This window comes from Orcinus orca, chromosome 7 (genome assembly GCF_937001465.1).
Source record: "Orcinus orca chromosome 7, mOrcOrc1.1, whole genome shotgun sequence".
NCBI classification, from domain to species: domain Eukaryota; kingdom Metazoa; phylum Chordata; class Mammalia; order Artiodactyla; family Delphinidae; genus Orcinus; species Orcinus orca.
Genome location: NC_064565.1, coordinates 81,054,414 through 81,071,882, shown reverse-complemented (window position 1 = coordinate 81,071,882; position 17,469 = coordinate 81,054,414).

The window sequence follows — 17,469 nt, the reverse complement described above, 5'->3', positions numbered from 1 at the left end:
AATGGGAAGGAAATCCAAAAAAGAGGGGATATACTTCCTATTTAGGGCATCTTTTTGGGTTTTCAGGCCAACACTCTCTGAATGAGATTTTCCTTTCCTTTCCTATGGTATCAATATTAATAAATCCCATAAGTCTAAAAAAAAAACAAAACGAAAAAGAGGGGATATATGTATACATATGGCTGATACACTTCGCTGTACAGCAGAAACTGACACAGCATTGTAAAGCTGTGTTATTATATTCTAATAAAAAAATTTTTTAAAAAGTATTATCAGATATAAAAATTCTTTGTCAAATAAGTTATTTATAAATTTGTCAAATAAGTTATTTATAATTATAAAGTGGCATTTCATTGTTTGTCAGTGTGCATTTATTTCCCTGATTACACATGATATGACCGTCTTTTTATAAACACATATTAGACATTTTAGTCTCCTCTTCAGTTAATTGTTTCTTCATTTTCTCTCTTCGCTCCTGCACCCTCCCCATTGAATTTCTGTCCATTAATTTGTGGATTTTAAAAATATATGTTCTCATGCTACTCCTTTGTGGCTTATCTGTGTCACAAATATTTTTTCCCAACTTGTGGAGTTTATTTCATTCTTCTTAAGATGTTATAAATTCCTCATTTTTAAATACTTAAAAAGTATTTATGATCTTTGTAAAACATTGTTTTTGCCCTGATATTAATTATTATTTTTAAATTTATTTATTTATTTTTGGTTGTGTTGGGTCTTCGTTGCTGTGTGTGGGCTTTCTCTAGTTGCAACGAGTGGGAGCTACTCTTCATTGTGGTGCGTGGACTTCTCATTGCGGTGGCTTCTCTTGTTGTGGAGCATGGGCTCCAGGCACATGGGCTTCATTAGTTGTGGCACATGGGCTCAGTAGTTTTGGCTCGCAGGCTCTAGAGCACAAGCTCAGTAGTTGTGGCACATAGGCTTAGTTGCTCTGCGGCACGTGGGATCTTCCCGGACGAGGGATGGAACCTGTGTCCCCTGCATTGGCAGGTGGATTCTTAACCACTGAACGACCAGGGAAGTTCCCCTGATATTAATTATTAAGATGTGCTATTAATCTCAGACTGTGTAACTTGTACCCTTTTCTTTATTTCCAAAAAAGGATGCTTTCTCATCATCTTTTAAAATTGTGCGTTGTTATGCATGGATATTTCCATATTTCGATGCCTCTGACTCTTCAATAAATGGTGCAATACTTACCTCATAGGTAATGGCTGTGATGAATTTTAGTCTAAGATTTAGTCTTTGCACTTTCAATAATAACTACACTTTATATATCTGCTTCCCTGTATAGAATAACCAAACTGAAGCAAGAATATCATGGCTGCACTATAATTTGTTATGATTATTGCTAATAATCAACGCAGTAGAAATTATATGTGACATTTATTTTTATTATTAATTAACAATTTTTGGAAATAAAAGTAAATTTAGAAAATAGAGAAAAGTAGAAAGACATTGTTTGTAATCTTATCCTCTGAAAACAATCATTATTAAAAGTTGAGTATTTTTCCCCTTAGCTTTCTTTTCTTTTACTATGTTTTTATTTATTATTATTTAAAAAATTTTTTGACCACACCGCATGGCTTGTGAGATTGAACCCAGGCCCTCGGCAATGAAAGTGCAGAGTCCTAACCACTGGACTGCCAGGGAATTCCCTTAGCTTTCTTTTCTATGCATCAGATTCCCCCCAACATAGATGGAATGAGACTATATACACAATTTTATATCTTGATCTTTTTACTTAATTGTACATCGTAAGTATTTATTCATAGTATGGCAAATACAGTTTCTACTTTACTTGAGGCAGTTTAAGGAATAATTTCAAGATAAAACATTTAAAGATACAGAGGAAGAGTCCATCTAATTGAAGCAGATTCTCTCTGGCACCATCATATTATAACACTTGGACTGTGAATTTAACATTTCTCTCACTTGAGGTGAAATGGGTAACTGGCAGGTATTATTATTATTTTTTATGACAAAAGAAAACATTCTTACTAAAACAGAAAACAAGGGGCATGTGTTAACGTACATAGACAGCATTTTTCATGCAATTAAACTTAATGTGGAAGTTTATCAAACCTGGTAATATAGCTGGGGTGACCATATACTTCATCTGCTGAACCAAAGAGCTTTTGCGAGCATATGGATGTATGGGTGTTCTATTAATAATTACTGGAGCAGTAGGACAGCAGAAGAAAACTGGAACTGTCCTAAGAAAAGCAAAATGTATGCTCACTCCTAGTTATATGGCTGACATGAATTTTCCCTTTCAGAGCTCAATCCTTGATCTCTTTTACACAGTAATGCATTCCTTCCACATGTGGCACCATTTTACATACATAATACATAGAAATGTGGCACCATTAACCTGATATTGTTGCAGAAATGAAGATTTGTCAGAAGAACTGACTTTTGCAGTGAGTAGTAAAGAATTCAAGCACAATTACTCTTCCATTTAAATATATTTAGGATGATTTGAAGCAGAGTTGACTATGGTGTTTTTTAAAATTTTCTATTCTTTGAAAATGTAATTCATCTTAGCTACATTTTGATAGATACTGTTAGCTGCTCTCAACATTTTTCTCTTCTTTCGTAGTAATGGACTCTTAATCTTTAGGTGAGTATAGGGCTACCAGAAATAAAGACTTCATTTCTCAAAAAAAAAAAAAAAAAAAACCCTTTTAAAATCGAGTAAAAAAAAAAAAACCTAGGAATAAATCTGACCAAGGAGGTAAAAGACTTATATGCTGAGAAGTATAAAACACTGATAAAGGAAGTTGAAGATGATTTAAAGAAAGGGAAAGATATCCCATGCTCTTGGATTGGAAGAATCCATATTGCTGAAATGGCCATAGTACCCAAAGCAATCTACAGATTTAATGTAATCCCTATCAAATTACCCATGACATTTTTCACAGAACTAGAACAAATAATCCTAAAATTTGTACAGAACTATACAAAAGACCTAGAATTTCCAAAGCAATTCTGAAGAAAAAGAACAAAGCAGGAGGCATAACCCTCCCAGACTTCAGACAATACTACAAAACTACAGTTATCAAAACAGTGTGGTATTGGCCCAAAAGCAGATATATAGATCAATGGAACAGAATAGAGAGCCCCAGAAATAAACCCACACATCTACAATTAATTAATCTTCCACAAAGGAGGCAAAAATATACAATGGAGAGAAGATAGTCTCTTCAGCAACTAGTATTGGGAAAGCTGGACAGCCACATGTAAATCAATGAATTTAGAATACTCCCTCATGCCATACACAAAAATAAACTCAAAATGGCTCAAAGACTTAAATAGAAGATGACACCATAAAACTCCTAGAAGAGAACATAGGCAAAGCATTCTCTGACATAAATCGTAGTAATGCTTTCTTAGGTCGGTCTCCTAAGACAAAAGAAATAAAAGCAAAAATATACAAATGAGACCTAATCAAATCTGTAAGCCTTTGCACAGCAAAGAAAACCAGAAACAAATGAAAAGACAACCTATAGAATGGTAGAAAATATTTCCAAATGATGGGACCAACAAGGGCTTAATTTCCAAAATATAAAAACAGCTCAAACAGCTTAATATATATACTAAAAAAAACCCAATTGGAAAATGGGCAGAAGACCTAAATAGACATTTCTCCAAAGAAGATATACAGATTGCCAACAAACATATGAAAGGGTGCTCAACATCACTAATCATTAGAGAAATGCAAATCAAAACTACAGTGAGGCATCACCTCACACTAATCAGAATGGCCATCATCAAAAATCTACAAATAATAAATACTGGAGAGGGTGTGGAGAAAAGGGAACCCTCTTGCACTGTTGGTGGGAATGTAAATTGATACAGCCACTATGGAGAACAGTATGGAGGTTTCTCTAAAAATAGAGTTGCCAAGATAATATTGTAAAGCAACTATACTTCAATAAAAAAAAAAAAAAAAATGGAGTTGCCATATGATCCAGCAATCCAGGGCATATATCTGAAGAAAACTCTAATTTGAAAAGATACTTGCACCCCAATGTTTGTTGTAGCACTGTTTACAGTAGCCAAGACATGGAAGCAACTTAAATGTCCTTCAACAGATGTATGCATAAAGAAGATGTGGTATGTATATGTATGTATAAATATAAATATATGTATATATACATATATATGTATACACACACAATGGAATATTACTCAGCCATAAAAAAGAATGAATTAATGCCACTTGCAGTAACATGGATGGACCTAGAGATTATCATACTAAATGAAGTAAGTCAGACAGAGAAAGACAAATATCATATGATATCACTTATACATGGAATCTAAAAAAATGATACAAATGAACTTATTTATAAAACAGAAACAGACTCACAGACATAGAAAACAAATTTATGGTTACCACAGGGGAAAGGGGGAAGGGATAAATTAGGAGTTTGTGATTAACAGATACACACTACCATCTATAAAACAGATAAACAACAGGACCTACAGTATAGCACAGGGGACTATATTCAATATCTTGTAATAACCTATAATAGAAAAGAATCTGAAAAATAATATATATGTATAACTTAGTCACTTTGCTGTACACCTGAAACTAACACATTGTAAATCAACTATGCTTCAATTAAAAAAAGACTTCATTTCTCTGCTTCCTTTGCATCTAGTGATGTGAAAAAAATCTGTTCAATTGGATATAACTGGAATCCATATGGTCCACTTTCATGGAAAGCATGAGGGTCTTTCCTCCTAGCCCATCTTTCTGTGAGAAAGTCCAGACATGATGGCTTGAGTTGGAGTAGCCTTCTTGGGCTATGAAGTGCTGCCATATATTGTGGATGACAGAATAGCAAGACAGAAGGACCCAGGTCCCTAAGCTGTATCAGTCCTGGACTCCCCATGTATTTGGAGAGAGAAATTAGCTTGCCTTTTGTTTAAGTCATTCCTATTTTTTATTGTATGTCACTTAGAGCTAAACTTAATTATTATTAATACAGAAATTGGTAAAAAAAAAGACAGGTCTTACATATGAAAAATCTAAAATGAGACATTGGCTTAATCTGCATGAGAATGGCAGGGACTCAGATATTAAAGCCTAGAAATCTGGTGATCTTTGTTAATTACATCATGGCAAAATATTTAATTAAATTTCACCAATAATTTTATGGAAGGTAATCTTTGGGCTGACTGAAGCTATACCATTGAGAAAAGTGGTAAGATAAATTCAAAATTCTGGTATATATTGGTTGTTTCTTGTTGCCTAGTGCTAAAAAGGTGATAAACTCAGGCTAGAGTGAGCTAGCCTTCAAGTACAGTTGAAACAGAACTCTTCCAAGAGAGGCTGTGTTTCCAAGCCCTATTCAAGCACCTTTCAGTAGGAGTTCTGTGCCAGAAAATGAGGTCCAGTATTGCAGCAGGGATCAGATTTAGATATTGTCTTTCCACTTGAGCCTATTATTTCCATTGGCTTTAGGGATCTGCCTTTAAGAGAGTGAGAGGGAAATATTTATTGTATGAAGCCAGTGAATATAAGATCAGAATTCCAGACTTAAAATACATTTTGAGATGAGATTTTTGGCATGGGTTATATGCATAGGAAATTGATGTGAAGCAAGTAGATATAAATTCTACTAAAATTTTGAGGGATTTTATTTTTTTTTTTGCCAAAGAAAAAAGGAGTCTGTTTTATGAACGTCAGTTTAACCCCTTGTGAGGAGCCTGTGCAACCTCCCCCTACTCCCTCCTCCACCATCTAAGCCAGCAAGAAACAGGTGACAAAGACTGTGCAGGTCCCCAAGTTATATGCCTAAATATCAACTTATAGTTTACTTCCTTTGCTTAAAAATAACTTTTACCACTTGTCCCTTTATTGCAATCCTATCTGCAGTATAGGATATGTAGCATGTTGTCTATAATTTCCATTATGTGTATGCATTTTATCCCCCCACATGACTAAGCTCATGGAAGGCAGAGATTTTTGCCTTGCTGATCTGATCAATATCCTCAAGATATAGACAAGTTTTCCCTTATGGAAAGTCTGCTGCATTTTCTTAATATTTATGGAAATCCTTTCCTATAATTAGTACATATATATTCTTTTAGAGACAGAACTCCTAGTGACTTAACAATACTAAAATAACAACTTAAAGCCTTTATTAGATCTTCAGTGATGTTGAGTGGTGTACCCTTGTATACTGAGAATAAAAATTGGAGAAGCTCTGGTGTTGCCAGTTATTCGTGCTTTGTAACATCACCACTAAAAACTGGTAGGCTTGTGTCAACCGGCTGTGTAAAACCACATGAATTAGGTAGGGACTTATAACTTGATGGCTGTTTGATGGGGGTGAGATGAGTGGAAGAAGATACCTCATATTTCTTATATGTATTTTGAGTATTTTTTAACATTTAAACATTCTTCATATGTTTAGGGAAGGGATTAACTCGTTTAGAAAACCCTGAGTTCTTAGGCTTTATATCATGATTCAGTTGATCCACATTGAAGAAAGTGAAATAATAAATGTACTTGGAATTTTTATTAAAACATACTTTAAAGATTCTTACATGTTTTCATAATTGTGTATTCTAGAATAGATGGTCTCATTTTTAAAATGTAGGGTTTAATATGACATTTTATGACTAAGCTATATCTGGAAAAGATTTACTTTTTTAGATTTGGTTTCTAAAAGGGCCACTTAGCTGCTGGTGGCCTTTGAAAGTGGGAGACTTTCACTCCTTATTAAGATTGACATTGGAAAATTGTTTCCTTACCATTCACTCTCTGGGTAAGAGCTTTCTCTTATAATTTCTCCCAGGCAAACAGCATTATTATGCCTCATCTACTAAACATCTGTATGCTTTTTGGTAAGGGGAAGGGAATTTATCCACCTGATAGGGGATAGAAGAGCACTACAGACTGCTCCCATTTCCAGAAAAGCAGTCCTAGAGAAGATTCTCATTTGTCAGATGCTGATAAGCTCTAGGCTGTTGAATCATGTTGTCCTGAAAGCTTCACAGAGACAAGTATTCCTTAGGGAGGTTTAGCTCCACCTTAAAAGGTTCAGGATGAGTTGAAAACAACAAAAACATAACACTCAAATCCTGTAAAGAAGAATAGAGTTGTAGTAGGTGTTGACTGGAACAGCTCAGATCAATAAGAAAGGCATTAGATAATATCTAGATTCTTTTTAAAATAATAACTTGGCTTTTAGGACTATCATTATATTATTATATTTAGCTGTATTAACAAGGGGTCTACTTTGATTTATGACAGAATCACTGTAGGAAAAGGGATCTAGTTCTCTCAACAGTTTCCTTAGAAGCATACCATTTTATAAATAATTCAGTCATCATTGCTCTTTTGGAGGTAACATGCTAATTATAGGTAAAATATATGAGGAAATGAGTTATTCTTTGAAGATAGTTTAAAACACGATTCTTTAAAATGGATAAAATGGGCCAACATTACTACGTGGGATTCAATAGCATGTCTTGACAGTTTCTGCATTAATTTGGTTTTCACCTCTGCAGATGTCCTGACAGGTATGCTGAGACAAGCAAACAAATAATTTATTCAGGGTATAGAGTGATGGATTGTATTCAAAACACGGAAGGCCTAAAGAGGGCTTTACCCTGGCAAGAACTGAAATTCACCACACCATAGTCAGCAGCTTATGCAGCCTGATGAATTTTAGTTCTCAACCCTGGCTGTGTATCACAATCACCTGGGACGTTTTTAAAAATACCAATACCTGATCTCAATAGATGCAGAAAAAGCTTTCGACAAAATTCAACACCCATTTATGATAAAAACCCTGCAGAAAGTAGGCATAGAGGGAACCTACCTCAACATAATAAAGGCCATATATGACAAACCCACAGCCAACATCACTCTCAATGGTGAAAAACTGAAGCCATTTCCGCTAAGATCAGGAAGAAGACAAGGTTGTCCACTCTCACCACTCTTATTCAACATAATTTTGGAAGTTTTAGCCACAGCAATCAGAGAAGAAAAAGAAATAAAAGGTATCCAAATCGGAAAAGAAGAAGTAAAACTGTCACTGTTTGCAGATGACATGATATTATACATAGAGAATCCTAAAGATGCTACCAGAAAACTACTAGAGCTAATTAATGAATTTGGTAAAGTAGCAAGATACAAAATTAATGCACAGAAATCTCTTGCATTCCTATACACTAATGATGAAAAATCTGAAAGAGAAATTAAGGAAACACTTCTGTTTACCACTGAAACAAAAAGAACAAAATACCTAGGAATAAACCTACCTAAGGAGACAAAAGACCGGTATGCAGAAAACTATAAGACACTGATAAAAGAAATTAAAGATGATACAAACAGATGGAAAGATATACCATGTTCTAGGATTGGAAGAATCAACATTGTGAAAATAACTATACTACCCAAAGCAATCTACAGATTCAATGCAATCCCTATCAAACTACCACTGGCATTTTTCACAGAACTAGAACAAAAAATTTCACAATCTGTATGGAAACACAAAAGACCCTGAATAGCCAAAGCAATCTGAGAAAGAAAAACGGAGCTGGAGGAATCAGGCTCCCTGACTTCAGGCTATACTACAAAGCTACAGTAATCAAGACAGTATGGTACTGGCACAAAAACAGAAATATAGATCAATAGAACGGGATAGAAAGCCCAGAGATAAACCCACACACATATGGTCACCCTATCTTTGATAAAGGAGGCAAGAATATACAATGGAGAAAAGACAGCCTCTTCAGTAAGTGGTGCTGGGGAAAATGGACAGCTACATGTAAAAGAATGAAATTAGAACACTCCCTAACACCATACACAAAAATAAACTCAAAATGGATTAAAGACCTAAATATAAGGCCAGACACTATCAAACTCTTAGAGGAAAGCATAAGCAGAACACTCTATGACATAAATCACAGCAAGATACTTTTTGACCCACCTCCTAGGGAAATGGAAATAAAAACAAAAATAAACAAATGGGACCTAATGAAACTTAAAAGCTTTTGCACAGCAAAGGAAACCATAAACAAGATGAAAAGACAACCCTGAATGGGAGAAAATATTTGCAAATGAAGCAAATGACAAAGGATTAATCTCCAAAATTTACCAGCATCTCTTGCAGCTCAATATCAAAAAAACAAACAACCCGATCCAAAAATGGGCAGAAGACCTAAATAGACATTTCTCCAAAGAAGATATACAGATTGCCAACAAACACATGACAGGATGCTCAACATCACTAATCATTAGAGAAATGCAAATCAAAACTACAATGAGGTATCACCTCACACCAATCAGAATGGCCATCGTCAAAAAATCTACAAATAATAAATGCTGGAAAGGGTGTGGAGAAAAGGGAACCCTCTTGCACTGTTGGTGGGAATGTAAATTGATACAGCCACTATGCAGAACAGTATGGAGGTTCCTTAAAAAACCAAAAATAGAACTACCATATGCCCCAGCAATCCCACTATTGGGCATATACCCTAAGAAAACCATAATTCAAAGAGTCATGTACCACAATGTTCATTGCAGCTCTATTTACAATAGCCAGGACATGGAAGCAACCTAAGTGTCCATCAACAGATGAATGGATAAAGAAGATATGGCACATATATACAATGGAATATTACTCAACCATAAAAAGAAACAAAATTGAGTTATTTGTAGTGAGATGCATGGACCAAGAGTCTGTCATACAGAGTGAAGTAAGTCAGGAAGATAAAAACAAATACCGTATGCTAACACATATATATGGAATCTAAAAAAAAAAAAAAAAAGTTTGTTAAGAACCTAGGGGCAGGACAGGAATAAAGACGCAGACGTAGAGAATGGACTTGAGGACACAGGGAGGGGAAAGGGTAAGCTGGGACGAAGTGAGAGAGTGGCATTGACATATATACAACTACCAAATGTAAAATAGATAGCTAGTGGGAAGCAGCCGCATAGCACAGGGAGATCAGCTCGGTGCTTTGTGTCCATCTAGAAGGGTGGGATAGGGGCTTTCCTGGTGGCACAGTGGTTGAGAGTCCGCCTGCCGATGCAGGGGACATGGGTTCGTGCCCCGATCCGGGAAGATCCCACATGCTGCGGAGCGGCTGGGCCCGTGAGCCATGGCCGCTGAGCCTGCGCGTCCGGAGCCTCTGCTCCGCAACGGGAGAGGCCACAACAGTGAGAGGCCCGCGTACCGCAAAAATAAAATAAAATAAAAATAGAAGGGTGGGATAGGGAGGGTGGGAGGAAGACGCAAGAAGGAGGGGATATGGGGATACATGTATACGTATAGCTGATTCACTTTGTTATAAAGCAGAAACTATAACACACCGTTGTAAAGAAATTATACTCCAATAAAATTAAAAAAAAAAGAAAAGAAAACATTACCTGGACCCTGCCCAGAATAATTCTAATTGGATTGGTCTCAGGTGAGGCCTCAAAGTGACTATTTTTAAAAAGTTGCTCAGAGATTCTAATCTGCAGCTAGGATGAAGAACCACTATGCTCTATCCATGAGCACTTAGTGTGTGTGGGGAAGCTGATATTAGTATATTCTAAACGTAACAATATACAACGCATCTATGCATCAAGCAGAGCTGTGTGTGTGTGTGTGTGTGTGTGTGTGTGTGTGTGTGTGTGTGCATGCACGCTTGGGGGGAGGTGGTATTGAGTGTTCTTCTTTCATTAATGCCCAACCTTGGATACAACTCTTTGTTCTCTAAGAGTATCTTCACATTCATCAGGAAGAAACTGGCAATGTATCTTATAGATAATCATTGCTTTTCACATCCCTATAACATACCATCAGCAGAAAAACAATGCCATTGAACGAGTGAGCCAACACTTGAAACAGTGTTTCCAGAGCTATTGACATAATGGCTGGGCACCCTACCTTGCCTTGGTAAAGTTGTCTTAATCAGGCTCCCAGTGCTTCCTCAACGTGACGCATTCTACAACAGCTGTGGATGAAGCTATCCCTGCCTAATGTTTGTGACCCAGCAAAGCTTCTCTGCAGAAAGCTCCTGAGGGCATATCTCCACCATGCTAAAGTAAAGGTAGAGTGCTTTTTATAACAGGAGAAGAGTCCATGCTACTATTCTACATAAAAATTCTTCAGTAGTTCCCTGTTGCCCTCAGATGCTATAAGACCATTTACTGCCTGTCTTTCTTACCTGGCCAGATTTAATATCCCACCATCGCCCCTCCTCAACCCTAATCCTCCAAGGTGAAAATGGGGAAGATAATTGCTCACTTCCTAGAGCTGTATCAAATTAAAATTCCTTAAAAGTACTTTGTACAGTGCCTAGAATGTAATAAAAGCTCAATAAAAGATTAAACATACGCGCATACACACAAAGAGAAATAAACAACATCAACAAATCTATTCCTGTCATCATAAAGCATTTGTCTGCTTCTTCCTTCACATTCGGGGAGCACCATTTGCATATCTCTATTATAATGCTTATCACATTGTGTTGCAGGTGACGGTTTGCCAGTCTGCTTAACAGCATAGGTACGTAATTAAGGTTTCATGAAATCAAATGTCACTGATTTTGGATTTGCAAGGAATGGTAGTTTGGGTTTTTTTTTTTTTTTTTTTTGGTCAGCCATCAATTCTCTCTCAAATATTCAGACCCTTAAATATTAATGCAATAAATGAATGAATGGTTCCCTTTATAACCCAAGAACTGGTAAGAACTATGTATGCAGTTCACAAAGTGATGTGAACTGACCCATAGATGGCTCAAATTTTTTATTTTTTTATTTTTTTTGCGGTACGCGGGCCTCTCACTGTTGTGGCCTCTCCCGTTGCGGAGCACAGGCTCCGGACGTGCAGGCTCAGCGGCCATGGCTCACGGGCCCAGCCGCTCCACGGCATGTGGGATCCTCCCGGACCGGGGCACGAACCCGTGTCCCCTGCATCGGCAGGCGGACTCTCAACCACTGCGCCACCAGGGAAGCCCTGGCTCAAAATTTTGAACCTCAGCATTCTAAGAGTCTTCCTCCACAAAATTAATCTCTTTCTCTAAAACTACTTGAGGAAAATTTAAACTAAAGGCTGGGAAATCACTATAATAAGTCTTCCTTAGCACTGTAGTTGAGATTCAGTTGCTGAAGTCTATTTCGTTGAAAAGGAATGAATTATCAAGGCACATCTGTTTAGATTTTTCTCTTTTAACAGGGCTGATAGTGTAAGTAGGTCAGCTCTGAATGTGGTTACCAGAGTTTGATATTATAGGTTTTTATGGTATAACTGTTAGTTTTCCTTTTATGAAAATAGACATGTTAGAGGATGGTTAGTCATTCACACTGAATTTTCAAAGTCTAGCTTAGTAAATCAGAATAAATTATTGTCTTTAGCAGAGTTGGCTGTGAGCAAGTTTTTAAGGGTGCATCTAGCTCATTCCTCTGGGACTCTGGTGCTTGCAATGGTGTTCTAGAACAAATTCCCAAATCCCATGGCTTGGGTCCTTGGGGCTCAGTATGGTGAAAGGCACTGGAGCTAAAGAGCTCCTGGTATAACATTCATTCAGTAATTATTTATTGAATTCTTACCATGTGCTGGGCGATTTGACTGGTTAAGCAAAAATAATTAATTTGGCGATTTCCAGCACTATGGCAAAGGGAGAGGTGAGCGCTGGGGATCCATGCCGCTACATTTGGCACTTCTTACATTTCAGTACATGATCACAGCTTGTGTCACCCACTGGGAGTACCACAGGGCCCTGCCACTCCTCAGGTCTGTTACACTATGTACTTGTCTAACATCCCTCCTTCCTTCCTTCTCTCCCTCCTTCCTTCCTTCGTAGTTGTTCATCCATCTTCAGTCTTAGGCTCTTTACGTTGTCAACTGTATGAGGGTAAGAATCTCATATATATTGCTCTCCATTTTATCAACGCTTGGCAGAAATTGCATACTAGTGTTATTCAGAATAGGGATATGTTCTGGTTCTAGATGTGCAGCTTGAAGCAGGTTCTTTTTCCTCTAGCTGAGTGCTTCTTTATATCAAGACAAAGACTTGGTAGCATAAAAATAACATATAAGAAAGGGGATTAGCATGGGCCAAAAGGGGAATTAGTTGATGGTTACAGTTGACATTCCAGGCAGTGTTTGGTACATGCTGATGATGGACAGGGGAAGGTGAGGATGTTCTGAGAACCTATAGATCCTCAAAAATCCTGGTATAAACTTGTTTGGTTAGAGGAAAAATAACCAGGTGAGTAAGTGGTTGTTTCATAGGCCTGGCCAGGTGTAATCCTGACTCTTGTGAATGACCAGGCATTTAGGTGCCAGGCGTTGTGGGTATTCACAGCTGAAGATTTGAGCTGTATAATGACAGTGAAGGTCTTTCAGAGGCCAGGCTGCTCAGTAAAAGAAAACCATCAATTAAAAAAAAAAAAACTAAATACATACTTGGATTTCAAATCCAGCATTGACATCTGAAGGTACCCTGCTATATATAATCAAGTTGTTGCAGCCTATTTTGTAACTATACAGATATAAGACATATCTAGTAAGGGGAGAATTCCAAGGACCTTTTATATAAAGATAAAATTTAATAAGTGAATACTGAAGTTCCAAAAGGCAGCTGGAATGCTAGGAAGGGAGATTAGTAGCCTTCCTATCAGGATTGGATATATGGAAGCCCCACTAATTGCTCCCACTATCGAGTGGGGCCGGGGCTCCAGAGCTCTGGTCCAGCTCAGACTGGAGCCCAGTCTGCTGATAGAAGGCGTCTGTTATGACTGCTGAGACAGCCAGGGGAAAAGTATGACAAGAAAAGGTGATCTACTTCCCATTCTCATACCAGATTGCAGAGTCCACACTCAAATACTTTCTCAAGAGATTGACTATAACAGGGACAGGGGACAAAGTAAATAACTGCTGATTGGCAGCAATCAGATCAACAAAACACTGTTAGTATAGGCTGCTTTAAGGACACAGGAATGACTTCATTATTCAGAATTCTTTCCTGTACTGGTTTTTTTGGTTGTTTGTTGTTGTTATTTTTTATTATTATTAAAATTTTACCTACATTTCCAATATTCCAAATAATTTATATTGGGTTATATAAGATACAGAAATAAAATTATACTTTGATTATAAAATAGTCCACAGACTGTAAAGAAACTACCACCCACAATTTTATGCAGTGCTTATTCATTCCCCATACATTAGTCATCCACATTAAAAGGGTGAGCTTGGGCTTCCCTGGTGGCACAGTGGTTGAGAGTCCGCCTGCCGATTCAGGAGCCATGGGTTCGTTCCCCGGTCTGGGAAGATCCCATGTGCCGCAGACCGGCTGGGCCCGTGAGCCATGGCCGCTGAGCCTGCGCTTCCGGAGCCTGTGCTCCGCAACGGGAGAGGCCACAACAGTGAGAGGCCAAGTACCGCAAAAAAAAAAAAAAAAAAAAGGGGTTAGCTTTTGCAAAGAGAAGTTCACTTTGTTTTTCCTTTCTTTCTCTTTTTATTTTTCAAATCCTACTTTCTTGAAATGCTCAAGGCTTTTTCCAGCAATTAAAGATAAAGCATAAAAATGATCCTGGCCTAACAATTTTGACAAAGGAAAAATGTGCTAAGAGATTCAACTATGTTATCTAAAGGATATTAGTAGCAAATATTCTTCTGAAGTGCACATAAAAACACATTCAGCACCTTTCATTCAGTCACATGGTATTGACAATAACTTTTAACTTGTGTTTACTCCAAAGTTTAAAAGGGAATCAGAAAAATATTTAATCTATTCAGTTCTTTTTGTCTTGTGCCAAAGTATATCTCGCAATTTCAGGGAGTCAAACTAGTTGAATAAAAAGAAAAGATCAAAGACAATGTTTAAAACTTTGGTAAGAAACACATAGAGGAACTTTAAATAATATCCAAAATAAACAAGTGGGCACACTTGCCTTATATTAGGGCACAACAGCATAGGCAGTAACAACCAAACACTGCCAGAGCTGTGTATAAGCAAATATTCAAGTATAAATGGGATCAGAAACATTCCCATGGGTATGTAGCATATCTTTCAGCACTTGCAACACTTGCTTCTTCTGCTCCAACAGAGCTATCAGTCATGAACTTTTAGTGTGTTGAACTATTTGGGGTCTGTCCTCTAGGGTAGAAATTTAAGTGACACTGCACCATGGGTTGGGGATAGTGGAAGCTGTCAATCATTGTTAAGACATGTCCAGCAAGACACTGTATTCTTATGGTGCTCAGCAACAGGTGCTTCTATCTTCCTTTGGGATAGGCAACTAACTGGATTAAAATAGGAACACATTGACTGAGCTATGTTTATTATAGATAATTATTTGTCAGTATCAAAGATTTTTCTAGGAAAAGTAAGCAGTTGTTTATTTATCTGCACTCTCAAATAATATTGCTAAGTGCTTTGTATTTCTGTTATAGGGTTCATTTTATCCTGCTCTGTGTTCTATTTAGCTGTTTACATGTATGTTTCTTCAACTAGACGCTAAACTAACTGGAGCTGAGCATCTGCTTAATTAATGCTTGTATTCTTCACAGTTGGGGCATCATTCTTTCAGCTTTCCCAGGCCCCAGAAATGGCTGGGACTCAGGTAGGGTTGCAGAGGCTGAGCTGCTGGGTACCAGGAGTGACAGAAGCCTGTTGCGTGGAATAGTGAAAGGAGATGTAGCCCGAGGAAAAGTGAGAATCATCTGCAAGGAAATGAACCATGAACTTGTCCTGTATGTCATCAGATTTAAAGACATTGTGTGTGACACTCTAGTCAGGAGGTTGAAGCAAGAGGTCTGGGGCTGAGGATAAGGTCATGAAACAAGATATAAAATGGGAGAACATTAGTGCTTAAGACCGCGAGCAAAGCAAAGGTGCCAGGGCTCAAAACTATTGGATGTTGAGACAAAGGAGCTGATTGATTTAAAGGTAACGGATTAGGCCAGCCAAGGATAGTTTATTACTTATTGTACAATGAACTTCTTTTGGATGAATCAAAGTAGTTGTATATTCCACAAAGAGTGATAATAAGGTGCCCTAACCCCAACCCTAGGCTCTTGACTGAGTGAGAAAATGATAATTTGATGAGTGTGCTTCTCATCAGAAGGAAGGTTTTTTTGGGTAATATTCGGTCTAGAAGCTATTCCTATTGTACCCCCAAATAAAAATTCCCCTTGTTGCAAAGGGAATGTATTTGGCAAGAACAGCTTTAGCAGGAGTATTTTATGGGACATATATTGTAGGGGAGCTATATCTTCTGAAATTAGCCATATCTGTACAGTCATATGGCAGATTGTATTTTCCGAAGATGGTCTCCACAAATTATCCCATCTCACATGCAATTTCCACATTGTGAGACTGACAAGTCTCCCATCAATTGGTAGGGCCCATTCCCCTCCCTTTGAACTGGGAAGACCTTTGTTATTGCCTTAACTAATAGAGTGCAGTTGAGTGACGCTATGTCACTTCAGAGGCGAGGTCATAAAAGTGCCTTGCATTTTCACATTGTCCCCTTGGGACATTCATTCTCAGATGTCAACCACCATGCTATTAGGAAGGCAAGCACATGAAGGTCCACATGAAGGACCACATATAGGTGTTCTGGCCAATAGCAGCAGCTGAAGTCCCCTCCATCCCACAGTCATCATAACCACCAGATGTGTGAGTGAGTGAGCATTGAAGTCCCATCCATCCCACAGTCATCATAACCACCAGATGTGTGAGTGGGTGAGCATTCAGATGGTTCCATCCCCAGCTAGGACATCCTCGGCTTCCTGCTCTCACTCCCCCAGCTGATGGTGCATGAGATGTTGCCACTGACTTCTGCTCACATTTCTAGTTGTGATCAAAATAAATGATGTTTTAAGCTACTAAATTTGGAGTGGTTTGTTATTCAGCAATAGATAACTGGAACAAATCACAAATAGAAACAAGCATAGTTTGTGTTATAGAAATACAACTTTGATGAAAACACTTAGTTGAAGACTATTCTCATGAACCTGGTTTCATTTTTTTCTATGCTCTTACCAAGGGAGAAATTCATCATATGAATGTAATACTTTTTCATCTTTGATGAATGTTAGTTTCAAAATAAGAAAAAAATATTAGCGACAATTTATGCTTATAATGTAAAATATATTTCTAAAAATGACTCCTGAATATTAAAAAGTCTTTTTTTTTTGCCTCTGAATGTCACTGAACATGTTACATTGATGATAAAACAAACACAATCTTAGGCAGAATTTTTTCCAATACTTTACAAGGACAATGATAAAATGCTCTCCCTAGACACTAGTTTTTTCCAGAAATACAATTCACTAATGTACAAATGTCAGAACAAAGTGACTTATAATTCAATGCAGCACTAATTTGAGTATTTTAAAAACATAATTACTCATTCAAAGGAAATCTCCAGCTTCCTGTGAATGTCTTCCATTTCAAGAAAAGTGAACATTTCCATTATAACAT